Genomic DNA, 22,500 nt, shown 5'->3' on the forward strand with positions numbered 1-22,500 from the left:
TATATAATTTCAGTTAAGATTTTTTAAAACTTGTTTAACATGTTAAAATAAAATAATTAAAGTGAAAAATCTGAATTTATAAAAACGATAGACATATATTTAAAATCAAATGTAATAATGTAGATAATTTTCTAACATGTGCACTTGGAAACTAGTTTCCAGGCCTCAAAAATGCTGTTGTCATTTAAATAAACAACCAAAATGGAAAAACATGTTTCCACTTTTTTTTTTAGGTCCGTATTGCTGTATCCAAAATTAGACATGCACACTTAATCCAGCTTTTGCTTATGTTTACAGTTCAGTTCAATTCCCCTTTATTTGTATAGCGCTTATACAATGTAGATTGTGTCAAAGCAGCTTCACATAAAAGGTCACAGTAAATAGGAACAGTGTAGTTCAGTTTGTAGTGTTTAAGTTCAGTTCAGTTGAGCTCAGTTCAGTGTGGTTTAATAATCACTACTGAGAGTCTAAGTATTGAAGAGCAAATCCAACGATGCGCAGCTCTACAGATCCCGAACCATGCAAGCCAGTGGCGACAGCGGAGAGGGAAAAAAAACTTCACTAATGGCGGAAGTGAAGAAAAAAAACCTTGAGAGAAACCAGGCTCAGTTGGGCACGACCATTTTAATTTCTCCGCTGGCCAAACGTCTTGTGCAGAGCTGCAGTCTCAGCGGCGGAGGCTGGAAGCTGGCCTCAGCGAAGACTCGTCTGTCTCTGGAGCGTCACAGGAATCCGTCTCATGTTCTCCACTCCTCCATGACCACCACAGTAGCTGCTCAGGATTCGGCCTGGTCCAGGATATGGAAACCTTGGGATCATCTCGTCGTTGGTCTTGGATCGAATCAGTGACTCTGCATAGTTTGAGGGCCTCGGGAAGAGTATCCCCAGGTGGAAATGGAGAATGCAGTCAGTTTTATCACTGCAAAATCCCACAATAAAATGGAATAAAATAAAGATAAATCAAAAATATTAATAATAAAGGCACAAGAAAGAAACTGGTAATAAAAACTATATTGATATCTCAGTGAAACTAAAAAATAATAGGTAAAGTTGTGCATGTAGAATTAAATTGTTTTTATTATATATGAATATTATTTTTTTTACTTTATTTATAAAACACAAATGAATAACATTCACAATATACAAAAGTGCAGTTTCTACTTTATTTGAACATTTTTATGAATGTAAATAAATACTTAACCCTTGCCCACACACAGCTGAAGTCAGAATTATTAACCCCCCTTTGAATGAAGTCTACAGAACAAACCATCATTATAACTTGCCTAGTTACCCTAACCTGCCTAGTTAACCTAATTAACCTAGTTAAGCCTTTAAGTGTCACTTTAAGCTGAATAGAAGTGTCTTGAAGAATATCTAGTCTAATATTATTTACTGTCATCATGACAAAGATAAAATAAATCAGTTATTAGAGATGAGTTATGAAAACTATTATGATTAGAAATGTGTTGATTAAATCTTCTCTCCTTTAAACAAAAAAGTGTGTGTGTGTGTGTGTGTGTGTGTGTGTGTGTGTGTGTGGAGGGGGGGTAATAATTCAGAGGGTTTAATAATAATAAGTGTCAGCAGTCCTTTTGCACTGTATATGTGAGTTTGATAACATATTTGAACATACCTGCAAATAAAAAGTACACAAATCCAAACAATAGTACATAAATGACATATAACAGAAAAACAAATGAGCAAACAGATAAAGAAAATAATAAAATAAGTAAATAATAAGTAAATTAAATAAAAAAATAGTAGCAAAATAATTATTGTTTTTATTTTTGTGTGTGTGAAATTCTTTCCAGCAGACCAGAATGTTAAAACTTTCTTCATTTATATAGTTGAAGTCAGAATTATTACAGGAATATTGGAAATACTGTGAACAATTCCTAATTCTGTTAAATATCACTATCTATCAACTATCAAAGAATAAATATTGCACAGGAGGGTGAATACTTTTGCCCTTCACTGTATATCCTGTATTACAGTTGTTCTCCAGCGTGTATTCTGTGGTGGGAAACAATAGGCCAGTGTTATTTTGTCCTGAGAGTGGAGTGCTAATGAAGTTTCATTCTACACAGCACTGAGAATATTTTACAGGACAGAGACGTGTGAGGGTTTGTGTGTGTGATTGTGTGCTTGTCCCGGCCTCACCTTTTCCACAAGTGTTTTCTCTGTCATTCACACTATACGCTGATTCCTCCAAACACACATCTGGAACTCACTCTTCAGCTGATTGAAAGCAGATGCTGCGTCACATTTATATCTCTGACTGCTCCAGGGCGGCAAGATACTGGGAAAATGTGTGATATTTCTTTTGAGTATTGCCGTAGTGAACTTGCAATATAACATATCCCCTAGAGAAACGATACTTTTTCGATATGTTGTGTGCACTGAAAAAAATGATGCACTGCAATGCAAAACTGTTGGAAACAATTGAATTGGGTTGAATTTAAACAAACAAATTAAATTGAGTAATGTTTAACTTAATTTGTTTGTTTAAATTCAGCCCAAATAAATTGTTTACAAGCCCTTAACTTAAAAAAAAATTAGTAAATCCAAGCAATCATCTTTGAATCATTTTTTTCAGTGTGCCTCTCTCTGTGGTATGAATATTGTATATACCATTATTGCAATAACAATCATTTAGCGATCAATTTTGCATCCAACACATTCATCCAAGAATTTTCATTTTGGTGCATCCTGAAAACAAAAACTGTTATTTATTGCACCTATTATGAATATTGCATCTAGAATGATTGCAATATCAATAATTTAGCAATAAGTTTTGCAGGCCTAATTCCGACATTCATTCTTTCATTAATTTTCCTTCGGCTTTATCAGAAGATGCAACAGCGGAATGAACCGCCAACTATTCCAGCATATGTTTTATACAGCGGATGCCCTTTCATCAGCAATCTAGTACTGGGAAACACCCATACACACTCACATTCACACACACACACATACACTACAGCCAATTTAGTTCATCCAATTCACCTGTAGCGCATGTGTTTGGACTGTGGAGGAAACCCAGAACATACAAACTCTGGAATCAAAACAGTAATCTATTTGCTGTAAGGCTACAGTGCTAACCACTGAGCCATGCCGCAGTGCCACCGTAATTCCAACATATAAGGCCATTAAGCGTCGACAATTCCAGATTAATCTAAGAATTTAAATTTTGGTGCATATTGAAAAATGTAATTTATTGCATCTCTCTGAGATATGAATATTGCATATAATATTATTGCGATAACGATACTTTTTTATATGTTGTGCAGTGCTAATGTAGCATATAATGCATCCCAGAATTTTCATTTAGGTGCATCCCTAAAACATGTTGTATTGCGACTATCTGAAATATGAGTATTGCCTATAGAATTATGGCTTTCATGATAATTTTGCGGTCTATGTTGTGTTTGTGTGTGTGTGTGTGTGTGTGTGTGTGTGTGTGTATATATATATAAATATATTTATATATTTATAACAGTTCTGTCTGGTTCTTAAATCTGATTGGCTGATCGCCGTGTGATGTTCTGCCAGTAACCGCCTCTTCACCCTTGTGTATTACTCCACAGTTTGACAAATATTACCACTATTGGACAACATAATGTACTTTTAAAGCTTTTTTAGTTGAGAATGTAGTTGTTTAGATTGCAACTATGCAGTTTGTTTATAAGGATAGTGCCTATTTTAAATGTTCATAATTTCGGAGAAACAGCGCATCAGCGCCCATTAGCTTGCTATACTGAGCAGACCAAAGATGGTTGATGTTGTCTATCCACAAGATGGCGACAAGGTTGGATAATAAACCTTTAGACGATTAAAATGGGGTAATTTCTAACTACAGCTGATCAAATCATTATTAAGCTGGTAAGTCGATCTCTCTCTTTTGTATGTTGTAGTGCTGTATTTATACCATATAATTGTAGTGTATTGAGTGTGGGATGGGACTCATCAGGAATGTGTGTTGTGTTGGCAGAAAGAAACAAAAAATGTGTTCAGCGGTTTTCCGTACCGCAAACAACAGCAGTCTGGTAGTGAGTGCGCTGCTTTTTTCAGGGTTAATTATTGTGATATTCCAAATGCAACAGACAAATACTGTAGACTGTCATAGACTGTAATATTGAAAAGAGAAATATCTGTAGACTGATGGCATTTTATGCCTTTCAGCCTTATAATCTTAAAATGTGAGCAAAATCACCTGTTTTGTTTCCTGTAACGCAGTAGTGTAAGGCATTACTTATACATTTTCAGTAATATTTTACTCTGTACATGTTCAGTAACACGTCCGTTAAAACAAGCTTTTTGCCCGCAAGACATTAACAAATAAAAAATACAGCAAGTAAGTTCTATTTCCTGTTCGTGGTTAGTGAATATACGCTCGTTGTCATTAATCTTCCTCTGGCTATTGGAACAGTGTTGCCAACTATTTCCAATGAAAAGTAGCTAAAGCCTGTCCGAAAAGTAGCTAAATGTTGCCAGATGACGTCACGTACTAATTTGCATGTCAGTGACGTCATCGTGTAGTATCTGACAAGCGTAAGCCCATCTTGTCGCTACTCTCTGAGGCGCCGTGTATTATATTATATTAAAACATTACATCCAGATGCACAATAAATAGGTTCTTATTAACATATTACAACATATTAAAGGGCACACAGGTTAGCCCTTTTTTCAGATTTAATATGTGTTTTGCATCTCCAGAATGTTTCTGTAAAGTTTCAGCTCAAAACAGCCATCAGATTATTTATTATACCTTTTATTAAATTCCTATTTATACATTTTTTCAATGGGTGGCGGTTTTGGTGTACTGCTCCTTTAAGGCCAGTCCTCCCCGCCCACCGTTTCTACGTGCCTTTCTGCGTGCCTCAGTCTCCTCCCTCGGCTTCATCAGACAACAGACAGACTTAAAGGAAGCAGATCTCAGGTAGCGTTTGTGAGAAATACTACAGTAAGAACTTTACCAATGAGTATTTATTGTGCAGTTGCATCGCAGAGTCACACAAGCGCACACACTCACCGCAGCAGACACACAACTCAGCTAAATCACTATAATTCATTACACACATGCTCTGTTTTAAAACATTTTAAACATGTGAAACTCACTCTTGATCACATTTGATGATGATTGATGAACCTAGCAAACTGAACACACCTTTTATTCCCGGTTGCTTTGAGCACGTCTGGTCTTGTTTATATGACTGGGTGTGTTTATATCATCCCAATATGATGCACATATGTCTGTCCAAACAGCTTGAAAAGTGAATTTTTCACCATAGGTGGCCTTTAAGATATTACTTTGCGTGATGACATCATTGCGTAATCGCAACTCAAAACTACATCTTTATGTAGTTTACAAAATAATGAATGTTTTCTCAAATTGACTGGCCATCTCAGCATAAAACATTATTTGAAAGATGTCCATTTAGATTTGAATGAAAAATATAGTTGAGTATTTGTAAAATACAAACACTTTCTGATAAGAATTTTAAAAAAATATTTAACGCTGATAATGAAGAGTTACATTCTTCAAACAGTCATAGGTTGTGTACTTTTTTAACTTGTGAATTTAACACATTTGTGAAAGTGACAACAATTATAGCACTAATGGAATTTATTGCTACCTAAATTACCAACAATTATACTTGTTATCAGAACATATCAGTAATACAAATATCAGTAAATTAACAGTAATGAAAGACATAAGATAGCAATTTAATTTGAATGTGATGTGTGTGTTGAGTTGAGCCTGCAGCCACTGCTCTGAGTCGCTTTTGAGTCAATAGTTGCTAAAAGTTGACAAATAAATGTTAAAAATTGCTAAATCTGTTGCTAGCTGCTTGAAAATAAAGTTGCTATGCTAGTATGAAAAGTTGATAAATCTAGCTACAAAATTGCTAAGTTGGCAACACTGTATTGGAACTTTTTACTTTGAACGCGGAATGATTTCAGCCTCTGAGCTCGATGTCCGAGGCTATTGGCTCTTCTCAGTTCACAGTAACGTTAAAGCCTGACGCGCAGCGGAAGAGCGGCAAATAGATGAAAATGGCAGAAGACATTACATTGGCGAGATGGACGTACGTGCATATGGTCGAGAGCTCATTCATGTAATACGAGCGAGCGACTCTTTTTGCTCACGCGCCGCTTTCCTCTGTTCGTGGACAAAACTGCTCGACCACAAAATTTCTCGCAGTCGCACGCACTCAAAACACTGCTCACGTGCGAATGATCTGCTCTCGCTCCATCAGATGATGCAGACTCACAATTTGTGCCTCATGTTTCCTTTTCCTTTCATGCTTTTTCTCTCGAGAGATCCTCCTGTTCAGTTGTTTATCCCAAGAATGTTAATATGGTTCATATCGCTACACTATTTATTAACAATACACGAAACACTAAAAAGTTAAAGAGCACCTAGGTTAGCCCTTTTTTCAGATTTAATATAAGTCTTTTGTGTCTCCAGAATGTGTCTGTAAAGTTTCAGCTCAAAACACCCATCAGATTTTTCATTATAACTTTTATTGAATTCCTATTTATACATTTTTTCACTGGGTGGCGGTTTTGGTGTACTGCGCCTTTAAGGCTAGTCCTCCCTGCCCACCATTTCTACGTGCCTTTCTGCGTGCCTTAATCTCCTCCCTAGGCAGCGTCAGACAACAGACAGACTTAAAGGAAGCAGATCTCACATAGCGTTTGTGAGAAATACTACAGTAAGAACTTTATCAATGAGTATTTATTGTGCAGTTGCATGGCAGGGTCACACAAAGTTCATGCGCGCACACACACACCGCAGCAGACACACACACAGACAGACAGAGCGCCTGTTTAGCTTTTTGCACGCAAATGTGACAGGATACAGGTTAATCTCCACTGCTGTATGAATATCTGTTATGTTAATGTACAAAATAAACCTGATTTAACGTCCACAAACCGGGACTGAATTTAACGTTTATAATTGTTCTGACATGGGGCTGTGCTGATGAAGTCAAACAGTAAATCGCTGTAATTCATTACACATGTGCTCTGTTTTAAAACATTTTAAACATGTAAAACTCACTCTTGATCACATTTGATGATGATTGATGATCCTAGCGAACACACTGACCGCACTCCTATGTAAAGTTGCGGTCGATCTGAAAACCGCTCCAATTGGTCCACCAATTGGTTTATTTCACCCCAATATGACGGTCTATACACCATACATGCACATATGTCTGTCCAAACAACTTGAAAAGTAAATTTTTCACCATAGGTGCCCTTTAGGTAAATTCTATAATAAATACTAGTGTTTTTGAGTGTTAGATATACTGCCTATGTTTTAGGCTAGTATTATTTACAAATTGTTAATAATGAATGCTTCAGCATACTATAGATTTAAGAATAGTGAACTGATTAATTGAAATACAAAGTGTAGTTTTACTACAGTAAAGTGTGGTGAACTGTAGAATAATATACCATATATTGTAAAAAAAAAAAAAAAGCACTGGGTTATTTGTTTATATTACACTTGTGTTACCATAGCAACTATAGTATTACCACAACAGATTAATTAAAGTGCTTTACTGTAGTACTGTTCAAAACACTGTACATGACAGGGAAAATGTCATCCACAGTCTCATCAACAGTGTGAAAGACAGCAGAGACGTGTTCACTTTATTTTAGTTGACATGATAAAATGAGATTGATAGAGAGATTTATTTGAAGAGTGAATAGTACAGTAGGCTATAATACCTTGTCAAGTGTTTCCTTATGTTTTATCACAGTTATATTTCTGCTTGCATTAGTTATATTTTTGTTTAAATGTTTTCTATTTGATTAGGATGGTGCACCTTTTGGATGTTAAATAAATATTTTTTAAATAAAATGTATTCTTTACATTCAACGTCTATTCTCTGTGTCTTTAAGTGTTTGAAACTGGAAATATCTCATATAACATGCAGCCAAACATGTCATGGTTTATTAGATTAAAAATGTAACATGTAAGTGTATTTTAGTATTTTGGTTATTGTTAATAAATAGTGCACCAATATAAATCCTATCAAAAAGCACGAAAGGAAGAGGGAACACAAGACACGAATTGTGAGTCTGCATATAATCTCACTGAGCGAGCAGTGTACTGAGAGCGCGCAAGAAAATTTGTGCAGTGCATGTTTGAGAGAGCGTGAGAATTTGCACGCGAGCGGCGTATAATTGAGAGCTCACAAGCAGTTTTGTCCACAAACAGGAAATCGGTGCACGAGCATTATATTGAGAAAGATGTTCATCATGCTCACTTTGTGCATGACCGTTTTGTGTTGTGAACCTGAATTTACAGTGAATAGAATAATGGCAACAATAAGAAAAAAAAATCTGCATCTTGTCTATGGCATTGGAGTTTACATATAGGCCTGTTGTGTCCAATATGAATATAGCCTAGCTATTCACAGATATTACCAGATAATCACTTTACCTCTACCATACTTTTAACAGACTTAGATCATTTGTGATTCTGCCTGTCATCCTTTCTTGCATTGTCTTGAGCCTTCACGTTGCCAATTATATCTTATATTGTTAGTAGTCTGAATAGCTCACAGTCATTCTGCTACATCATATCACTTTCTACTGGATGTAAAATGCTCTGCGGTACATTTAGTAATTTTAGAATGTTAAGTTCTAATTCTGTAGTTATTTTGGTGAAAGTAACTAAAAAGTAAGATAATTGTAACATATTACAATTTTTAAACAGTAATATTGTAATGTAAGGATTACTTTTAAATAACAGTAACAAGTAATCTGTAGTGTATTACACTTTGGAAGTAACTTGCACAACACTGGACATTATGCTAGAGCAGGGATGGGCAAACTCGATCCTGGAGGGCCGGTGTCCTGCATAGTTTTGCACCAACCCTAATCAAACACATCTGCTTGTAGCTTTCTAGTGATCTTGAAGACACTAATTAGGGTGTTCAGGTGTGTTTGATTAGTGTTGGAGCAAAACTCTGCAGGGACACCGGCCATTGAGGATCGAGTTTGCCCATGCCTGTGCTAGAGAATCATTCAAACACTAGCTCTAAAGTAACATTGGTGAATTAGTAACAGCTTCTGCTGTTCTGACGTCAGCTGCAGATGTGAATGAATGGAGGAGGAAAGTAGTTCCTAATATAAAAGGAATTTTAGACTTTTTTTTTTTTTTTTTTTTAATATACATACGTGTCGTCGAACTGTTATATAAACGCAAGATCACACGAGTAGCAGTGCGATGTGGCTGCATATTATCACTGGTGGGACACTAAGGCACAAGGCACACCTCCCAGTGCTGATATACAGCCATATTGCACTGTGTGATATTGCTCATATATATATATATATATATATATATATATATATATATATATATATATATATATATATATATATATATATATATATATATATATATATATATATATATATATATATATATATATATATATATATATATATATACAGCAGGAAGGTCGCTGATGTCGATATATATCGTGCAGCCCTAACCCCGAAATTATCCTAGAAATTTAGTTTTGGTGCATCCCTAAAAAAAGGAATTTATTGCACAGCTCTACGATATGAATATCGCATATACCATTATCGCGATAATGATACTTTTTCAGTATGATGTGTAAGCTCTAATGCCAGCATATAAGACCATTGCGCTTCAGTCATCCTGAATTCAGCCCTGAATTTTCATTTCAGTGGATTCCTAAAAAGAATGACTTATTGCAACTCTCTGCAATGTGAATTTTGCATATACCGGTATTGCAATAAAAATAATTTAGCAATTTTAGCTGCCTTAATTCCAACATATAACAGCTTTATGCTTCGGAATTTTCATTTTGGTGCATCCCTAAAACAAATGTATGCATTGCACCTCTTTGCGATATGAATATTGCATTTACCATTATTGTGATAACGATAATTTAGTGATGCATTTGGCATCTCTAATTCTGACCTATAACAGCCCAGCCTAGAATTTTTATTTCAGTGCACTCTGAAAAAAAGTGAGGAATATATGAATCTTGAATGAATGTATATAAATATGAACATTGCATAGAAAATACTCTAGACTTTTTTGATCTGTTGTGTAGCTCTATTTCACATCATATTCTGCTGTAATATGTGTAATTTTCTAGCATAGAATTTCCTTCTCAGTTCCTCCATGTTTTGTGTAGGTTTCTGCCCCTGTGTGTTTGTATTCTGCTGTGAGACGCTCAGCCGGTGCAGTTTGGTGAAAGAATGCCAAGAATCTGCAGCCGACGGGACTTTGGGCCTCTTGCAGCTCAGCTTTATGTCTTGAACGTGTGTTTGAGTTCATGCACTGCTGGATTGTTTTGACTGGAATAGTTACGATTTTGAAGTTTCTTCTGCTTACCAAGGAGGCATGTATTTGATTTAGAAAAACTGTAAAAATATACTCCCTATGAGGCCTGCACAGTAATCAATATATGGACTTATATAGACAACACATGGACATGTCCTCAATCATTTTTGATAATGCAATATATATCGCCCATACAAAAAACCCCATTCTAGCTGATTGTGCATCATCTCTGTCTTTATTGGAGATGTCAGTGTCAGTATGGTTTATAGAACACTATAGTATTTGCTATAAATTACTATAGTATATTTTCATGTGTGTGTCTGACAGCTGAAAATAGATCTGGTAGTAGATATCGCAGCCTCTGTTACTCTTTACCTTGCACTTTTTTGTTAACATTTATTTATTTAGGATATGCGTTTTCACATTCTGATTCCAAAGCCTCAATATTAACTTGTTAAAATGACTATAAGTCAGTGAAATATTCTTAAGAATAAAATATGATGTGCTCTTTGGTAGAGTGTACTTGCATTGTGATGATATTATATTGTCATTCTGGCATTATATAATGAGTGCATAAAAATAGTCTTAAAAGGGTGGTCCACAGTGTATTTTTAAAGGGCCACGAAACCCCCATGTTTCAGCAGGGTGTTTTCACACCTCTAGTTTGAAAAAAGCGTCGGGGGAGGGATAGAGGGAAGATTTTGCATAAAAATGGGAGTTTCAGTTTGGGCACTCGCTGATTTTCACATGGGCAATACAAACTCACAGACGCAGGACAGAAAGACTGTGACTGTTTACATAGACATCAGTAATCAAATTACTTGCCAAATTATTTAATTTTAACTGCAGTTTGGCACTTTCATTCAGGAACATTTCATGCATGCCCCCGTGACAAACCAGATATTGGATGCGAGGAACTGCTGGAGAAGTGTAGTTTTAATGAAATGTTTGATACCGTACGGCAACTGGGAGCAAAAAGTCTCTGCATTTCTCTGTAACTTATATGCACTAGGTAGGTAGCGTCAGAAAGCCGTGTGTATAGACCAGGGGTCACCAATCTCGGTCCTGGAGGGCCGGTGTCCCTGCAGTGTTTAGCTCCAACTTGCCTTAACACACCTGCCTGGATGTTTCAAGTATACCTAGTAAGACCTTGATTAGCTTGTTCAGGTGTGTTTGATTAGAGTTGGAGCTAAAATCTGTAGGGCACTGGCCCTCCAGGAACAAGTTTGGTGACCCCTGGTATAGACTATCATGTCACAAAATGTGGCAAAAATCCTACATGGCAGTAATAGTTTAATTAAGGTGTTTACATGTTTATACTCAGAGGGCCACATTTACAGTGGATTTTTCACTTGAGTCTAGCTGCGCTCTCATAGCGGGGAAATGAAAACAAAACCTTAGTTGCAGCATGTTTAAAAACGCAACACAGATAACCCGTGTCTCCAAACAATTCTTCTTCTTTCACTTGTTTTGGCAACACAACGTGGCGTCTCTCTGCCGTCTGAACACTGTAACAGATAAAAACAGTCTTCGAAGCTATCATGCATATTAATGAAGTTGTACCTCATACACAATAGAGCGCGCTGATTGGTTTGAACCAAATCTTTCTCATGAAGTAATTCTGCACATTCTGCAATTAATTGTGAACAATAATCATTTCTTTATCGCTAGAGCTGGAGCTGCTGCTTGAACCATCCATGCTTGTTCGAGTCGCCAGTAACTTTAACAACGAGCGTGTCAACTTTCTCTCTTCTTCTGTTACAAGCGGGTGTCAGAAGCTTCAAGTTGTGTAGCGCCATCTAATATCAAGGAGTGATTTTGCATACTCTTTTGTTCGACGCCAGTGAAAAATCGCTTGGGTTTGAATCCGGAAAGACGTCTCGTAAAACGCTGATGATAAATCAGGACACTGGGATACTGGGGCAGGAACAGATAGGCGAAACGAAGTCCAGCAGTCACTCCTCTTAGTCCTGAGCACATACAGACTCACATAGGCAAACACAACGAACTGACAAGTAAACATAGAAACGTAGCCAAGATATAGGCACACTAATGAACCTCAGCTGGTGATCAAATCAAACAGCTGAGTGCCGTCATAACACGTGACCAAACAAATATACGTGGACAACCAAACAACACAAACCCATGTGACAAAACAGATACTCCAGAAAGCGCACAAACCTGCAACCGTGACAGCGCCTGCTCTCTACAATATAATCTGACAAGTGTCTTTCACATACATTTGGGTTATAAGCATGTGCAAGTAATATAAAATGTTCACATATCTTTTGCGAGTTTGTTATTTGAGATGTTCAACGCAGGGAAAGCGTCCGCATAGAGAGACACTGCAGTGCTGGTGAAGATTGTGTGTTTACAGGGGTTTGATGGATAAATATGAATGTGTAGCTAGATTGTTAGCAGTGCCAAACAGCATTTCCCATTATTTACATCCTTGTTTACATCCTCGCTACAACATACTGTTAACAATAGACACTGTACCTGTAGTTGATCAATTTTAACAAATAAAAATACCTGCAGGTTGTGGGTTACAATCCACAGCTTCGTTGGTTGGAGAAGTTTTAGCTGAATCCAGCACTGAACTGGGAGAGATTCTGGAAGCTGTCCTTTGTCAAATGCTAGCGCTATATCTTTTTTTTGGTTGTAATTCTCTTCAACATAATTAAAATTAAACGGTAACCACTTCTCTCTTTGTGTCGTGTCCTTTGGAAGCCCAAAATACAGAAACAGAACAAGCTCTGTGGAAAAGCAGCATTTGGAAGCCATTTTAGCCTCCTCTGTTATAACATTACAGCACGTCTGGTCACGCCCCTTCACTGCGTGGAGTGTGTGCGCGTGGTGAATGCATGTAAGCTTAGCTAGCCAAAAGTCCAATGAGCCCGATGAGTAAGTGTGGAGTTCCCTAAAGGAGCTCTAGATGAAAACTGTTGTTTTGCGTTTACCTTATGATTAAAGTTGTTGCACGTCCACTGGTTCTGGTGAGCTTGAGCCACTTGTACATTAAAGGGCACCTATGGTAAAAAATCTACTTTTCAAGCTGTTTGGACAGACATATGTGCATGTATGGTGTATAGAGCATCATATTGGGGTGATATAAACACACCCAGTGCTTTTTTTTTCAATTTAACAACATAAAAAACGGTGGACCAATTGGAGCGGTTTTCAAATCGACCGCAACTTTACGTAGGAGAGCGGTCCCCCCGCCCACCAATATTGATTGACAGGCGCATCATCATATCCTCAGTTTGTTAATTCACGTCCGCCATTTTCAGCGTGAGTTGAAGCGATATCACTAAAGGAACACGCTAGCTCTATTTTTAGATGCAAGGCTCATTGGGCTCAACACAAGATCAATATTCTCCACATTATCGCTCTAATCGGAATTATTGGTTGTATCTTTAGGTAGGTTTGCAAACATGTGTGCTTCTCATTGAGTCTACCTTATACTTCAGCCGTTTACATTTCTCGCGATTCCAGAAGCTCCCTGTGATCTTAACTAGCATGCGTTTTAGAGTTCTAAACATCGGTTTCTATCAGGGTACACTCAAGTCGACGGCTGGGCGCCGCGGACCGCTGCAGAAACCTGTTTAGAATTCTAAAATGCGTGGCGCGACGATTCGGGACACTTCATGTTTCTGCCGCGCCACAGAGAGTTTCGTGTTGCGGCTTCGAGCGGCGCATCCGGTGCCTCAGTCAAAGTTAATTCAGTGTGCGTGGTTATTAGTTTCTGTGTACAAGCTCGGCACTTGAAACTAGCACACAGTTGGCTGTAAAACTGTACAAAGACACAAATGATTTTGTTCTCTCTGCTTGGTCTGTGTCTGAGTCGTATATGTATGACTGAATGGTGATCCTCTCTCTCCTTCTCCGTCTGCCTGTCAGACTCTGTTGGAAACGCAGAGCGGGTGAGCTCATGACCCCGTCCCCCATGTTACGTTGGCGGGAAGCTGAAACTAATTTACATGTGAAGCAACACACCCCTAAATCAGCGAGCTGTGGACACGCCCCCAACATGACACTTTTTAACACATTATAATAAATAAATCTGAATTGTGTTTTAAACTGAACCTAAACTGGCACACTCAGAAGAACCAGAATATTAATATTAAATCATAAAAAAGAGGTCAACTATGTGCCCTTTAAGATAGCGTTCAGAAAAAAACAAAACACCCATTAAAGCCTTTTGATTTCTTGTTGTAATTTTCTTGGGTTTGTTTTTTATAATGCATGTGAAAAGTCGACACATAGGCAGTGGTTTATAAATTTTTTTTTTGTAAAACAAAATTTTTGAATATTTATGTAGTTTTAAGTCTGAGGTTTGAGTGATCAATAACTTCGTTTGCTGTGTAACAGTGGAACTTGATGGTTTTGTGAAGCCAAAAAACGCAATTTGTTTATGGATCTGGCGGTAAATTATAATATAGAGCAATTACATGCAAATGTCAACCTTGCCATGAAAAAAAATCTGTTTCTGTTTTTTTTTTGAGCTAGTATTTTACAGTACTTTAGAAATACTCAATGCATCCGTCAATGTTTTCAAACTATTCCGTTTGATTAACCAAAATCACACAAGTGGTGTGGCAATTTAACATCTGTCAGATCCATAACGGAGAGATGTCACATCCATAATGACACTTTTTCCTCATAAATGTGAAAATATTAAATAAAATAAAACCAGTCATTTTTGTTTTATAGAGAGTCAACTCTTACCCTTTTGATTATTATTGTTTCTTTTGGGTTGTGCGGTTTAATTGACAGAATTTCTACAGAGTATGTTGTGTACAGTGTTGTTAAAAAAATAAATGAGTGAATATAGAAGAGAACCCAGTCCAGGAGACTCAAAACAAGCAGAATTCCTTTATTGAGATGTGCTGGTTAATCTGCAGTCATACAGCGTCTTCGAGAAGTCCATGTGTCAGCAGAGCCTATTGGAGGTCTGCAGTCTGCGAGTTTTATCACAAGTCTGAATTAGGGGTGGGCGGTACACCGGTGTCATAGTCATCACCGGTGTGACATTGCGCCACGACATGGATTTTCTAATACCGTCAATACCGTAATAAATCAATTATGCGCCTTGAACGGCTGCATTTACATCAATAATAGCTAATTCTAAATAATAAGGCATTCAATTTTCTTCAAACGTTCAGTTGTGGTCTGAATACATGTCCTTATACTACAGGGCTCGAAAGTGCAACCATTTTGGTCGCATGAGCGCCTGAAATGTAATCTATGCGCCCTCATAATATATTTGGGAGCATTTGTGTGTCTGAATATAATGGTTGTAGTGCAATCTGATTTGATTTTCTCTAAAAACTTGCTGAATCGCTCTACCCTGCTGCTGTATTGGTTCATATTAGCTGTCAATCACTCAACGCTTCCCGCTGTCAGATAACAGGGAGCTTTTGTTACTGCAGGAAATACAAACGGCTGAAGAGTGAAAAGTGCACAGGTTTGCAAACCTCACCTAAAGTTATAATAATAATAATGGCGCAGATGACAGCGATCATGACCTGAGGTAAATGTTGATCCGCCAGCTGAGATCAATCGAGTGTTTTCGGAGAAGGTGCCCGAATCTCGATGCGTTGCATTCACCGCGTGTTCAGCGCAAATGTCCGCTAAATATAAAATCTAACACTGTACACATCATCGCCAAAGAAACTCACCTTTACTAAGTTTACACTGAAACTACGGCTCATAACAAAGAGCTGTATTGCGCTGGTGGTCATCGCGAGAATCCTGCTCTGTCTGCTCATAAATTGGTGCGGCTGACTCGCCTGCTTTATTCCACCAACACAGAGAAATGAAGATCAGCTCATAACGAGACTGAGCATTTACAATGACCCAAACCAAAACTTTTAAAGAGTGATAGAAGTGAGACTTTCTTTTGTCCGTTCTTCCTTGAGATGTATATTATTTTGCTATTGAAAGTAATACCATGATATTATACCGCCACCGTTCAAAAGATGAAAAATACCGTGATATTAATTTTAGGTCATATCGCCCACCTCTAGTCTGAATTAAGACAAAGATGTCCTGTCTATATTGTCTTAGGAGGAGGGGAGATGGCTAAACAACGCATGCAAATTCAGTTTTGGAGTCAGCGGGGTAAATTGGCATATAGGTGTAGAAACCGGCCCAGATACTGACCACACAAGTTAATCAACAATATAATTTCTGTAGCATGAAAGCATGACCCGCAAATTATGTTCTGGAGACAGAAACCGCCTGACCAGTTGACCGAAAAGAGAAAACATTGCATTACTTTGGAATATTAATTTATATTCCCACAACTGTAAACCTGCAGACTTTTTTGGTCACATCCATAACGCGTGTTTATTTTCCTCATTTAAAGTACAAAACATGTTTCCAGATTGTTATTTTTTTTGCTCCTGTAACTCTGTGGTCAGTTGTTCTGGGAAATATAAACAGATGTTTCAGTATAATGTTAGCATAAACTTTCTATGTGAATCGATGTTTTGAGTCTTTACTGCAAATGTCACATCCATAAGGCTGGAATTGCTCTATATATTAACAAGTAGCCTGTAAAACTGCATGGGAGACCAGAATCTTTGCACAGTCAAATGACAAAAGCTTAAAATACCCTTTATTGATCGTTTTAAATAACTGCTCCTTAATGTTTGTGTAGTTTTTGATTCTGCTGTTTTTGTTCTGCTCATGCCAGGTGTAATTTTGAGTGTCATTTCTCTCTGTCTTCTGATTGGCTGCTGATGTAAGGCTGTAATCCAATAGAGATCGAGCTAATGAAGTTATAGGCAGGAAGAGGAAACATGTTTATCAGGACACAGGACCAGTTTTATCACACACACACGCACACGCACACGCACACACACACACACACACTGACATATCTTTATTTGAAGTTGTTGCTTGCATCATGAATTTTTGAAAAGAAAATAATCACAATGGTTTTTCCTTTTTATTGTCATCCATTCATTGTTGTTGTCTGTTAGACTTTAACCTCTCTATCAATGATTCTCACATGATTATTTCATTTTATTTTTTAAATATTTTTCACATTTACATATATTTGTTTTATTTAATCATATTATTTATTAAATTGAGCGCTGTGGTTAGTGCTGTGAGTCTGGGGAAGAGCGGTTCCAGAAATCAGGTAAGAAAACAAAAACAAAAACCAAAAAATGAAGCGAACAAGTTCATCACAGGGTGAGAATGTGGTCAAAATCCGAAAACGTGGTAAAAATCAGACGAGGGCTTTTCTTTTTCTGGATGGCTTTTGTGAATCGTCGTTGGTTGCGTTTAGGAACGGAGGAGGGTGGGTCAGGCGATTGGCCGGTCGCACGGTCAATCATTCTGTCATCCAGGCAGACAGGTGGAAGGCCGTTCGACAGCGGCCTCTAGCGGGTTTACGCGAGAACGGCGCGGGAAATAGCGCGCACAGCGGCCTCTCGCGGATTCGCGAAAACAAAACCTGCAAAAATACGTACCTCCCAGGACGTATTTCGCGGTCCCCAGAAACGTCCACGGGACTACGTTCTCAGAATGAGCCTGGGTTGCAAGAGTCACAAGGTGGTTCAAGTCCTGGCTGGGCCAGTTGAAATTCCTGTTTGGATTTTGCATGTTCTCCCTGTGTTGTCGTGGGTTTCCTCTAGTGGTGTAACGGATCACAAATCTCACAGTTTGGATCACATAATGATTTTTTTAGTCACGGATCGGACCATTTGTCAGATCAGCCAAAAATGGGAGGAGACAAATGTCATTTTCTTTCCATTTCTTACCAAAACAGCACTGCAAGACACTTTTGGTTTTAACAAACAGAAATTAGAAGCTAGAGCTGCACGATTCTGGCTAAAAGGAGAATTTATTATTTTTTTGCTTAAAATAAAGATCAGAATTTTCTCCCGATTCTATAGATGTAAAATAAAGGTTAATATGAGTGGGCTATTATTATTTCTCAAACATATGGTAAAACAGCAACAGGCTATGTGTGTGTGGGTCTACTGTTGGGTAAAATGCTAAATTTTGAATAGACTTTGAATAATGGACTTGAGCAGCAAATATGTCCTGGTCATTAATGCACAGTAAAGTGATGACATCAGAATATAAATATTCATAATTCTCATGTTGAATTATTATGTTTGAGACATTTGCTTGCAATCTGTCATTGACAATACTATTGGATCATTTTTTCTACTGGTATAATCAGACATTTGTCATTATCAGATTCCCTCTTGCATTATATTCAACATTATATAGGCTAGAATAGTTATAGTTATATAGTTATAGTTATATAGTTATATTATATATAGTTATATCTACCTAGCCTTACTGCCTAATGACTACAGCCCCATTGACACCCTCTGCCAATGCATTGATGAAATGAACAATTGGATGTGCCAAAACTTTCTTCAGTTAAACAAAGAGAAAACTGAAGTGATTGCGTTTGGGAACAGAGATGAGGTTCTCAAGGTGAAAGCGTACCTTGGCTCTAAGGGTCAAACAACAAAAAATAAGGTCAAGAATCTTGGTGTGACTCTGGAGTCAGATCTGAGTTTCAGTAGTCATGTCAAAGCAGTCAGTAAATCAGCATACTATCATCTCAAAAACATTGCAGGAATCAGATGCTTTGTTTCCAGTGAGGACTTAGAGAAACTTGTTCATGCTTTTATCAGCAGCAGGGTGGATTACTGTAACGGCCTCCTCACGGGCCCTCCCAAAAAGACAGTCAGACAGTTACAGCTCATCCAGAACACTGCAGCCAGAATTCTGACCAGATGCAGGAAATCAGAGCACATCACACCTGTCCTCAGGTCTTTACACTGGCTCCCAGTTACATTCAGAATAGATTTTAAAGTATTATTACTGCTCTATAAATCACTAAATGGCCTAACTGCGGTTCATACTTCCCGCACGGCTCCCAAACGATCGCTCTGTGCCACAAACTGAATGTTTTTTTACAACTTTATTACCTGTTATTCACAGCCTATAGATGTTCTGTTCACTAGTAGACTTCATTCACAGGCACGCGCCCGCCCTCTCTGTGGTGACAGCTGATGGTCAGCTCACGTCATGTGTGATTTCGTGGTCGTGAATGAATACATTATTACATGAAGACAGAAATGACATTTTTGGGGTAAATTATAGCTTATAAATACAGCATGTGACTCCTTCAACACCATTTGTAGATGTCCACGTTGCTGAGCAATGAATGCAAAACAATGTGAAGACTTGCCTTTGCTTCTCTCCTGAACTTGAAAATATGATTGACAGAATCAAATGCTGGATCAAGATCGTCTAGGGCAGCGTTTCCCAACCCTGTTCCTGGAGGCACACCAACAGTACATATTTTGGATGTCCCCCTTTTCTGACCCATTAACTTCAGGTGTTGGAGTCTCTTCTGATGTTATGATAAGTTGATTCAAGTGTGTTTGATTAGGGTGAGGTTGAAAATGTGTGCTGTTGGTGTGCCTTCAGGAACAGGGTTGGGAAACACTGCTCTAGGGGGTCGAATCGAGATCCTGATCTTTTTACAATTAATCGTGCAGCTCTATCAGAAGCTGTAATTTTATTAAAAATAAAATGAAGAAATAATCTGCTGTATAAAAATAGTGAAATATTCTGTACTGTGAAAAATCCACTGTTACCACTCCTGTTGCTGATGACATTAAATATAAAAATCTAACATTATAATTTGTACAATTCATATTTATTTTTATTCTCATTTTCAGTAAATGATTCAGTTATTCACTCATAAAACTTCATGTTTCATTGCTAGATGATCATTTCTAAAGAATGATTCAGTGGCTTATTTTTGATGGCTGGTGGTCGCCACCTATTGGTTAAATAATGTAATTGCTGCTTACAACTTTACAACCGTATGACGGTGATTTTAATCTTTACCATAAACATCAGTGGTTTTATCTAAACTATAAACTGTTCTCCCAGTACTTCTGTGTTATTTGACTGTTTATAGCTTCATAACTAACTCAAAAGACTAAAGACTGAATCTTCTTCTTTGTTTTTTGTCGCAAAGCTGAAAGTCCTACACTGTGGTAATGGTTTGGTTATGTCGTTTACATGTCTGTACTGCACTTCAATAATGTGACTGAAATATGAATACTCCACATGTCTTAATTCGATTAGTATTTCTGACGATTATGGCTTTAAGCATATCTAAACAGTTATTTCATTATACTGTATGTTATGAGTCGTTGTTAATGCGTGTGGCTGCAGTTGTAGCAGCCTCTGCTTTTGGACACAGCAACCCTTGAACTCTGGTGGAGAAAAAAATTGGTTACGCCACACTCGTCGGCCCCAAATGAGTGACGCGCAACTCCGAGGCCAGCCTGTCAGGCAAAGCACTTGATGTGCGGTTCTAATCCAATCCTGCCTCCAATCTTCATTGCTAAATTCACCCTCACGCTCCATTATAATATTACAACTCCCGAGACAAAGGCTAACGACCATGGCCTCCAGCGTCTGCCGCTAAAGCACCATTCGAGGTCAGAGGAGTGAGGTTTACCTGCACAGCACTTCACCAGCTGGCCTCCGTTACACTAACACACAGCAGCACACACACTCCCCCAGTAAGATGAGCAGTTTCTCACTGTTCCACAGTCTCTTTCTGTGTGTGTGTGTGTGTGTGTGTGTGTGTGTGTGTGTGTGTGTGTGTGTATCAGTGTGTTTGTCTCTCTCTCTCTTTCTCTGTTATTCTGTGTGTGTTTTTGTGCATGTCTCTCATTGTGTGTGTGTGTGTGTGTGTGTGTGTGTGTGTGTGTGTTTCTCCATGTTGTTGTAGTTGTAGTGTCAGCAGTGTGTGTTCCAGTAAGGCAGCAGGTTTGCGTTATGACGGTGTTTCTCCTCTTCTGACCCCTGAAGAATGCAGAGTTCAACATGTTTTATGTGCAGAATGAAGCAGCGCTGAGTGTTTGGACGGCCCAGAATTCATCATGTGGAAAATATCCAAGATCATCTCAAAATATCTTCAATCTTGAGGCATTTCTTGATGTTTTATTGCAGGAACTATACCGAATTAGAAGTCAGCTGAACCGCTTTGACCAAAAGTATGTTTATTTTAGTTATTTTAATTACAGCAACACGTTCATGTTTAACTACATGACATGCAGGTAAACATTTCAAGAGTTCCCACTTAGATATGCTTAGCGTTTATGGCAGGTATGGCATGCTGTCCCGGGAGAGAACCCTGAGCTCGGAGATACTTGAGCCCAGGGCTCCCACCCACTCAATAAGCATATAAGGGGATCCGAGATTAGGTAGGTCTCGAGAGCTCCCCCTTTAGAAAAGGAGGAGATGGGGTGGAAGGGGGGATTCTTCCAAAACGAAGATAGATAGAGCAGTAGGGAGAAAATGATCCATTTATAGTGAGCTTGGGTCACTCTGATTGGATTATTACTGATTACAGATGAGAAGCCATGCGTGTTTCCCAGTGATTGGTTCCGGCTGGAAGGGCATCCGCTGCATCAAACATATGCTGGATAAATTGGCGGTTCATTCCGCTGTGGTGACCCCAGATTAATAAAGGGACTAAGCCGAAAAGAAAATGAATGAATGAATGAAGCCATGCGTGCTCAATCATATCATGTGCTCCTCTCCTCTTGAAATTAGTTTGTGAAACTTCACTTAAAACTTTAATGTTTTCTATTTTTGAGTATTTTCATTTTTTTTTTTATTATTTATGAATTTGAATTTGAGCAGTGGCTCAGTGGTTAGCACTGGGGTCTCACAGCAAGAAGGTCACTGGTTTGAGTCCCAGCTGTGCCAGTTGGCTTTCTGTGTGGAGTTTGCATGTTCTCCCCATGTTGGCGTGGGTTTCTTCTGTGTGTTCCCCCACAGTCAAAACACATGCGCTATAGGGGAACTGATTAACTAAATTGGCCATAGTGTGTGTGAATGACTGTGTATGGATGTTTCCCAGTACTGGGTTACGGCTGGAAGGCCATCCACTGTGTAAAACTTATGCTGGATATGTTGGCAGTTCATTCCGCTTTGGTGACCCCTGATTAATAAATTAAAATGAATTAATTAATTTAAACCTATTAAGATTATTAAAATGTTTGGACTTTAAATAATTTTGCATTTTTAATTTAATTTAGGCTAGTTATTAAACTTTTTTGAATAACTTTTGTTCTTACATTATTTTT

At 38.0% G+C, this 22,500-nt stretch overlaps 1 protein-coding gene across 1 annotated transcript in view; it reads left to right on the top strand.

Annotated features, from left to right (window-relative positions):
• Positions 1-22,500, top strand: part of cltcl1 (clathrin, heavy chain-like 1) — a 92,423-nt gene that overhangs the window by 9,453 nt on the left and 60,470 nt on the right. The gene's annotated exons all lie outside the window — the stretch shown is intronic.

This window comes from Danio aesculapii, chromosome 8 (genome assembly GCF_903798145.1).
Source record: "Danio aesculapii chromosome 8, fDanAes4.1, whole genome shotgun sequence".
NCBI lineage: Eukaryota > Metazoa > Chordata > Actinopteri > Cypriniformes > Danionidae > Danio > Danio aesculapii.